Source organism: Bison bison, unplaced genomic scaffold, assembly GCF_000754665.1.
Source record: "Bison bison bison isolate TAMUID 2011002044 unplaced genomic scaffold, Bison_UMD1.0 scf7180017864495, whole genome shotgun sequence".
NCBI classification, from domain to species: Eukaryota; Metazoa; Chordata; class Mammalia; order Artiodactyla; family Bovidae; genus Bison; species Bison bison.
In genome coordinates this window covers 8,986,884-8,995,321 of record NW_011495054.1, presented here as the reverse complement: position 1 = coordinate 8,995,321, position 8,438 = coordinate 8,986,884, and the positions used below count along the sequence as shown (strand labels likewise).

At 55.0% G+C, this 8,438-nt stretch overlaps 1 protein-coding gene across 1 annotated transcript in view; it reads right to left on the bottom strand.

Moving 5' to 3' along the window:
* MYO18B (myosin XVIIIB) overlaps positions 1-8,438 on the bottom strand; it is a 232,628-nt gene that overhangs the window by 179,688 nt on the left and 44,502 nt on the right. The window lies entirely within an intron of this gene.

Here is an 8,438-nt window from a genome sequence, read left to right as displayed (position 1 = left end):
TCAACAACGGCCCAGGTGTCCAGGGGCCCAGACTCTTGCTCGACATCCCCCACGGGCATGTGAGGGTGCCGTGACCAGAACTGCGTGAACAAACACCCAGGGTGGGGAATTGCGCTGTGTTCATGGAAGCACCCAACCTCAGACACACCCCTCTGGTCCCGCAGGCCCAGGAAACCACGCCTCCAGAACGCTCACCGCTGCACCGCCTCTACAGACAAGGATGCCCACAAGGTGCTGTTTACAATCCCCCCAAAGCAGGAAACTGCCGGAAGGCTCATCAGCTGGAGAAGTGCCACGGAGACAGAGACCCCTCCCTGGGCAAGCCCCGCAGCCAGCGCAGACAAGACGGGCACCACGGCATCCTGCGAGCAGCATGGTCCACCCTGCCCAGATGGGGAGAAGCAGAGCGTGTCATACGGAGCCACTGTGAACCTGTTTCTGAACCAGTAACGGCGCCCCACCCACCCACCAGGGCGACTGTCACAGGCACAGCTCACGCTCGATCTCAAGGGCCTGAGGAGCTGGCCTGCGGCTGGGACCACAGCAACATGGCCAGGGCCACGCACTGGTTTTCAGAGAGAATGCAGCCCTGGCCATGGCTTCGGCCACAGGGAGGAGTCAGGGGACTCAACCTGTTACTGTTCCAACTACTGATGAGTCTATGACGACTTCAAATCAGAATTTTAAGGAAAAAAGCCAGCCTGCTGGGGCACTGGAACCAGCCTGGAGCACACAGTCATGGTGGACACATAACCCAACACGTCTGTCAAATCCCAGAGAATGTACACCACCGAGCTGAACCTCAGGGTACACCAGGAGCTTCAGTCAATAACTGTGCGTCAATCCTGGCTTGTCAGCTGCACTAAACGCCACCTTTGCACCTTAACAGCGGTCGCCTTCCAGGGCAGGAGGACCACGGGAACGGGGAGCGGCCTGCTTCCGACATTCTACGTTCACTTGCACTGCGTCCATTTCTCACAGGAAGACAACTTTACGGTGTCGCTTGTGCAGTTGTTTAAAACCAATAAAAAAGGCTTAAAAGTCTGCGCCAAGTGCCTGAATAGACACTGACTGCCTCACGCTGACAGCATTGATACTTCTACTCCCCTTGGCCTTCTGGGGTCCTGCCTGGGCTTGAGAAGCATCAGGCTGCCTCCTCCCATCCATGGACAGACTGCCCTGGCTGCTGGATGTCGGGGGTCCTGGTAGAAAGCGGGAGGCTGGGCCCTTGTCATTGCTGCCATCGTCTCTCCTTCCTGCGGGCCCCTTGGGGCTCCCCAAGTTACAGCCCCATCTCCTCGGGGTCTGACACCTTTATCAGGGCAGGCAGGAGTGGTGGCCGATCAGCAGCCTCCCTCCATCATCCCGTTACGGGGCCATCCTTGGGTTACACACGGGCCTGAGTGTGTCAGGCACTGCGGTCAGTGACAAGGAGACTGGTAAATTCAGTGATTGACAGATAAGTTAAACCTCCCATCAGGCTTTAGAGCCGAAGGAAAACAGGCAACTCAGCCATCAGGGCAGACACCACCCGTCCTGGTTATCTAGATTCTGAACATTACTGTCATTTTACGGAGTCACGAGGGACAGCAGGCAGAGTGACAGAGGCTCAGACTTTCCAGGGCGGGTGTATGTCGTCTCTTACAGCTATGGGGCCACAGGGATTGGAGAGGATTGAAGACCAGCCCAAGCCAGTGTGGCAGACTCAGGCTTTGAGGGGAGATACTGCAACAGGGAACAGATTTTCCATTAATAATAACAGCAATAATAACAAGGGTCATTGAGCTATACATATTCAAAATGAGTACCGCAGTCCTCCCAAGGACACGGGGAGGCACACAATTATTATCCCCAATCTTCAGATGAGGACACTGAGCCTCAGAGGTCAAGAGGGTCACAGATGGCAAAGACACACACGGGTCCACCTGCCCCGAGCCCATGTCGGGAGCCTCGATTCCTAGCTCCTCTGTCTCGGTTTCCCTTTGTGGATGGCCTTGCAGATGAAGGGAGACTGCAGGCTGGGGACGGACCTGAAGCTGCTCTGAGCGGTGAGATGGAGGTCCCAGGACGGTCAGGGGAGGTCCGGGCACCAATAAGGCACCTGAGGACTGGGCCAGGTAGGCGGCCTTACAGAGGAGAGGGACACTGGCTGCGGAGGCGGACAGGTGCTGATTCTAACTGTGGCTGCACCGGGTGATGCCGTTTGACCTTGGCGGTCTCACATAACCTCTCTGAGCCTCAGCAGCCTGCACTGCCAAGTGGGAATTCCCTCCCTACCTGCCAGGCTTGCTGGCCTTTGGAGCTGTGACACAGAGCGTGGCAGTAGTGACCCTGTGTGACCGACTGAGAAGAGGGGAAATAGCTTTCATGCTGCTCTCTGGAAGCTTCCAGGGAGCCGCCAGGCCACAAGGAGGCCCAAAGAGGCCGCTGGGAGAGCCCAGAGCTCTGAGAAGCAGAGAGAGAGAGGCGTCTGGCCTCCCAGCCACTCCACCCCTACTGTTTCTGCGTCACCACCTCTGACCGCAGCCCAGCCAAGCCCTCCTACACTGCAGACCCCTAGGAGCTTGGGGCGACGGTGAGACGAGACTTGAAGCCATGGGGCTTGGGGCTGATTTTTTCCGCAGCACGGTCACCGGCCCAGTCACAGAGTTGGCACGTGCTAGAACCCTCACGTCCCCGAGCCCCAGTTTGTGTCACTCCTGACCACTCTGACCACTACCCTCACACAGTCCTTGGCCCCCAGAACCTTCATCAAAGCTGTGGAAAGAGCACTTGACTGAGTCCGGAACAGGACTCCAGCTCTGAAGCTGCCGTTCACTAGCACTGAGAGGTCACCATGTGCCCTAAAGCAAGGAGCCACACCCGCTGGAGGCTTGAGTTCTCCACCCAGTATATGGGCCTCAGGATTGCCCCCACCCAACTCCGGCCCACCGTAGGGGCAGGCAGGCACTGCCGCAATGGAGACCACTGATAACGGAGTGCTCTGCAAAGAGAAATGCTGGGGCTTGTGGCACATCCCACGTGCCAGGTGGGATGCAGTCTTGTGACCAGTGATGGAGAAGGTGGATGGAGTTTTACCATTTTACAGGCACAGGTTAAATCACACAGGCTGGTTCCGCCCCCTGCAGGGCCCAGGATGTCCCTCCTTCCCACCTGCCTCCTTGTCAAGTGGGCTCCAGAGAACACCTGTTCGCTGCCATTCAACACCCACGGGGGCTGGCCGATTGTTCCATGGGCCACATTTTGCCAAAGGGAAGAAACCTGAGGTTGGATAAATGGTTCCCTGGTGGCTCCTGAGGGATGGTCTGGGCCATGAGTCTTGGTTAACAGCAAACCATCCCTGTGTCAAATCACCCGGGGTTTTCTGCCTGCCATGCCGAGGCGGCCCCCAGGGCCCCTCCCGCTGACTTCCCAAGGGCTCCATCAGGGACTGTGAGCCTGGGAGACAGAGGAGGAGGAGGCAGCGCCGAAAGACGGAGGGATGCGGCCTCTTGCTAACTGACTGGCTGAGCCGGGAGCCACCTGGCCTGTCCGTGGGAGGAGGCCCAGAGCCCCAGCATTTCTAGCACCTTGATCATGGGTGAGACCCTAGACGGCTCTCCACCACCCTCTCTCCCTCTTAGGAGGATGTACAGGTGAGCCCTGGAACTTGGCCAAGGTCACACACAGCTAAATAGAGGCTGAGCTGAGATCTGAGCCCAGGACCAGCTGACTTTGAGCCACCCAGGGCCCTGCGCTGCCACATTCTGGGAACAGATGTTCTCTCTGACATTGCCCAGGGCACTGCTGGTGACAAGGTGACCCAGAGCCCCACAGCAGCCAGCCTCCTGAGGTCAAGAACACCATGTCATAGGGGCTGAAGGGACTGAGGAGGCAGTAGGGGAGGGCCACGGTGACAGCACCCTGCAGGCACTCAGGGGTCAGGGGAGGTTTAAAGGGACTCCCCCAAACGAGGAGGGTCAGATGAGCCCCCAGGAGTGTGCTGGGACTGGCTCCCTGGGGAGAAGCCAAACTGGGCAAGAACCATGAGAATGCAAGGACCACGTGGCTACCTGAGGGCCTGGGCCCCCATGGAGGGGACCAACCTGCCCACACATGCTCAGTGGCCTCTTATGGGACCACTGGGCCTGGGAGCTGCTGCACAGGGCTTGTGGCTGGCACCTGTCATGAATGTGCCTTTGGTCTTTGCAGTTCCAGGCACACCCCTCCTAAAACCTTTGGAATCTCTGAAATGGTGATGGTCTTTTGTCTGCTAAGGAGACGAGCAGTGGCTGGGGACCCTAGATGGTGTCAGGATAGGGGCTGATCACCCGAAAGACCCATGCATAACTAGAAACTGGGAACTTTCAGTGCCATTCCCTCCAGGGAGGAGACAGAAGAGGCTGGAGATGGAGTGAATCGCCAAGGGCCAATGATTTAATCAATCACACCCATGTAATGAAACCTCCAGAAAATCCCCGACGAGGGAGCTCAGAGAGCTTCCAGGGTGCTGGGAGGCCCACACACCAGTGAGGATGGAAGCCCCTTCTTCTGCCGCCTGCCCCATGCGTCTCTTTCACATAGACGTTCCTGAGCTGTGTGCTTTATAGCAGATGCTGGTAAGTAAAGCACCCTCTTAACCTCTGTGAGCCGTTCCAGCAAGTTATCAACCCAAGGAGGGGTCTGTGACCCGTGTCTGAAGTGGTATATGGTCTTGTGGGACTGAGCCCTTGACCTACACAAACTCCAGGTAGTGTCAGGAGTGGATTAAATTGTAGGACACCCAGCTGGTGTCCAGAGAATCAGAGGATTGCCTGATGTGAGTAAAAGCCCACACCTTTGGTGTCAGAATTGTCACGAGTAAAAACAGCTCAGGGTGCCCCAGAGAAGACCTAGGACCTGAGAAGACAGAGGTCACGGCACATGGGGCCAGGGAGGCCGTGGATGTGGTCCCAGAGGCTGGGCTCAGCGCCTGGACAGACTGGGTCCAAATCCCAGCTCTGGCTTCAGCTGCATGCCCCAGGGGATGAGGATGAACCTCTCTGGCAGGCCTCGGTCTCCTCATCTGTAAGATGGGTATCTTACAGTTCTTACTCCTCCTAGGCTGCTCCAAGGTTGTGCAGCGACCTCACGTCTGTAAGCATGCGGCCTGGGAAAACAGGTCAGTTCTTCAGCAAGGGATGACCCAACCAGCCTATGCAAAGTCTAGGGCAGGGGAGTGGTCGTGGCAGGGAGACCTCATTCTGGACATACCAGCTGTTGGATGCCAGGTGAACTACACTCCTCCTCTTACAAAGCTCCTCACTGTGAGCCAAGTCCTGTGCTCTCAGCACTGGCCCTGACTCATTTAACCCTCACGGCAAGCCTGCAAGGTGGCTGCCATCACTACCCCATTTTACTGGGGAGGAAACTGAGGTTCAGAGGAGCCAAGCCAGGAGGCTGACGCTTTCCCACTGCACTATCTTTCCGTACCGGGTTATTAAATGAACCAAATCATACCAAAAGTCGCAAGAGGTACAGGCACTTGTGAAAGCAGCAAACGCTAAAGTATTAGTGGTAGTTGTCATTACCGCCATCATAGTTCAAAAATCCCGAGTCCACTTATAAGGCCTGAAATCTCCCCACAGGGACAGATATGGTTTTTAAAAACAGAATCAGGACTTTCAAAACAAGTTAAGGAAGTCAGGCATGCTGGGAGGAGAGCATCGTTTTAATGGGGGGAGAAAAAACCTGATTAATGGAAATGATTCTTAATATATTTCAAAATGATCTGTTATGACACAAAGTCAAGACATTTATATACGACTTTGAAATTCTTAATAGCTGATTTCAGAGCAACCTATTATGAAATCTTCCAAAGCAGAATACATTGTAAGTAAATCACCAGACAGGCCTCCCAGGCAGACTGACGGCAGCTCCTCTTAAAATAATTTATAAGGTGGGGTGGGGGAGGCTGGCAGGAGTTATTGCCATAATCATGTATTAATAAAATATTTATAAGTGACTCTTTCTTTTATTGTTACAGGTATGAGTCCCAAGCCCACATCAGAGGGGGTGCCCCGTGAGCCCCAGGGAGATAGAGTCAGGCATCAGACTTCTCTGGTGGCAGCTTAATAGACAGGGGGCTCCCTCAGCCTCTGTCCTGTGGCATCAGAGGCAGAGCGGGCTCCAGTGTGACAGAGGGACCCCTGTCTTGCCCTCTCCCTAGGCTTTGTTGAGTGCCGGGAGGGAGGGAGGGGGCCAGCCTGTCTGAGCTGAGTGCAGCCGAGAGGCCCATGGCTGTGACACCCTGGAGAATCGGCTAACCCAGGCTCAACAGCACAATCTGCTGAAGGATTGCCCTGAGCCGGAGTCATGAACGACCTGTCCACCAGCCCCGGGGCCTCACTCCGTATCTACCACCCCATACACGTCCCCGGTCTGTCACTGCAGGCACCTGTCTGTACCCCTCTGCTTTCCCGGCTATGGGAACATGCTCAGCTCAGGCACGGGGCAGGCTGGAGGGGCAGGGGTAACACGCCCTGGGAGCAGCCTTCAAGCAGGCAGAAGCAGGTGGCGGCAGTGGACCAACATCCTGGCTCCCTCGCCCCTTGGGAAACACACAGTGAGCAGACATGCTCTTCAGAGGTGTGGCTCCCTCGCCCCTTGGGAAACACACAGTGAAGACATGCTCTTCAGAGGTGTCTCCAGAGGTCCCCAGAGACAGTGGTCCCTCACTTCCCAGAGTTAGTCCACTTGGGATTTTATTTTTATTTATTTATAAAAATGTTTTAAATGTTTATTTGGTTGCCCTGGCTCCTAGTTATGGCACGAGCGATCCTCGATCTTCATTGCAACATGCAGGATCTTTGGTTGCAACATTTGGGGTCTTTAGTAGAGGCATGATGGGTCTTTTAGTTGGGACATGCAGGATTTAGTTCCCTGAGGCAGAGACTGAACCCAGACACCCTGCCTTAGGAGCTTGGAGTCTTAGCCACTGGACCACCAGGGAAGTCCCTAATTCACACCTTAACTCCCCAGCATCACCCACCTTTCCTTCCCTCACTCCCCTCTTGGTTCTTCCTGATATCCCCTCCCCCCAAAGTTACAAGCACTCAAATCTTCCTCTCAGAGTCTGCCTCAGGATAGCCCAGTTTAATACAGCTTTCTCTTTCTTATTGTATTCAATCCTCACACCAACCTGTCTTAGCCCATTAAAAGAAGCATCTGAAGCTTGGAGAAGTTTGCTTTTTAACTCACATCTGCCTCGCTCCAGAGCCCATACCCTGGGGTTTAGTGCACCTGGACCTTCGGAGCCTCAGTCTTCCGTTCTGTAAAACAGGTCTGTTTCCTTCCACACCCCCTTCCACCTACAGATGCCTGTGCCCCAACTCTAAATCTTCAACAGCTCTTCTGGTCTGAACTGTGCAGTGGCGTCCCTAATCCCAATCTGTTTACAAAGCTGTCTGATTTACAAACAATCAGGATGTAGAGCATGCCCCACGGCTGATTTTCAGAAAAGGCAAGTGGCCTTTGTTTTTTCCACGTGTGTATAGTCAGGCATGCCTGCCCTTGGCCTGGACCAACTGTGGAATTGCCACCTTACCTATTTCTGACTCAGCATAACCCCTAGAAATGTCCAAAATCAAATCAGCGCAGCAGTACATGAGGCTCAAGAGTATGATAATCAAAAGGACAGGCCACAGGGCCCAGGGGGATGGCGATGGAGGAACCACGTGCCGCCATGTTCCAAAGAAGCCACTCTCTAGAGGAAGGCAGCGGACTTCTTTGGAACATGGCGGCACATGGTTTTATCGATGGAGCGGACAAGGGAGCGCCTCGGGAGGATTCTAAGCAGGGAACAGCACCACATCTGTGCTCTAGAAAGGAGCCCGGTGCTCACAACAAGTGGGGAGCGAAGGCATGGGCGATGAGGCTACTGTGATAACCCGGGGAAAAAAGACCGTCAAACTCTTAGTCTAAGGTGATAACAGTAAGAATAGAGAAGTCAGGACAGGAATGCTGTCACCGGGGTATCTACAGGGAAAGGGGAACGACTGGAGGGGCAGGGAAAGTCAGAACCCCTTGGGGAGACCAGTGTGAAGGAGGACAGCCGGCACACAGGCAGCTCAGGACGGGAGCGATTCTGGGAGGAGGAGGGCAGCTGGGATGGCTCAGCACACACAGCAGGAGCCTCTCCCAGATGTCCTGACAGAAACACATCACCTTCAGTGCGTGGACCCAGCCTTCTCTCACCTGTTCCAGGGCGCCTCTCTGCAGCACAGTGGCTACTAGCTACGTGTGGCTATGTAAATGTATGTTAATTAGAATTTAATGCAGTGAAAACATTCCTCAGTTACACCAGCTACAGGTCAAATGCTCGAGGGCCACAAGCAGCGAGCGGCCCCCCTACTGGAAAGAAGAGCTCCCAGGCATCGCAGAAGTCCCACTGGACACTGCTGGGCTCTGAGGCTTGCTTG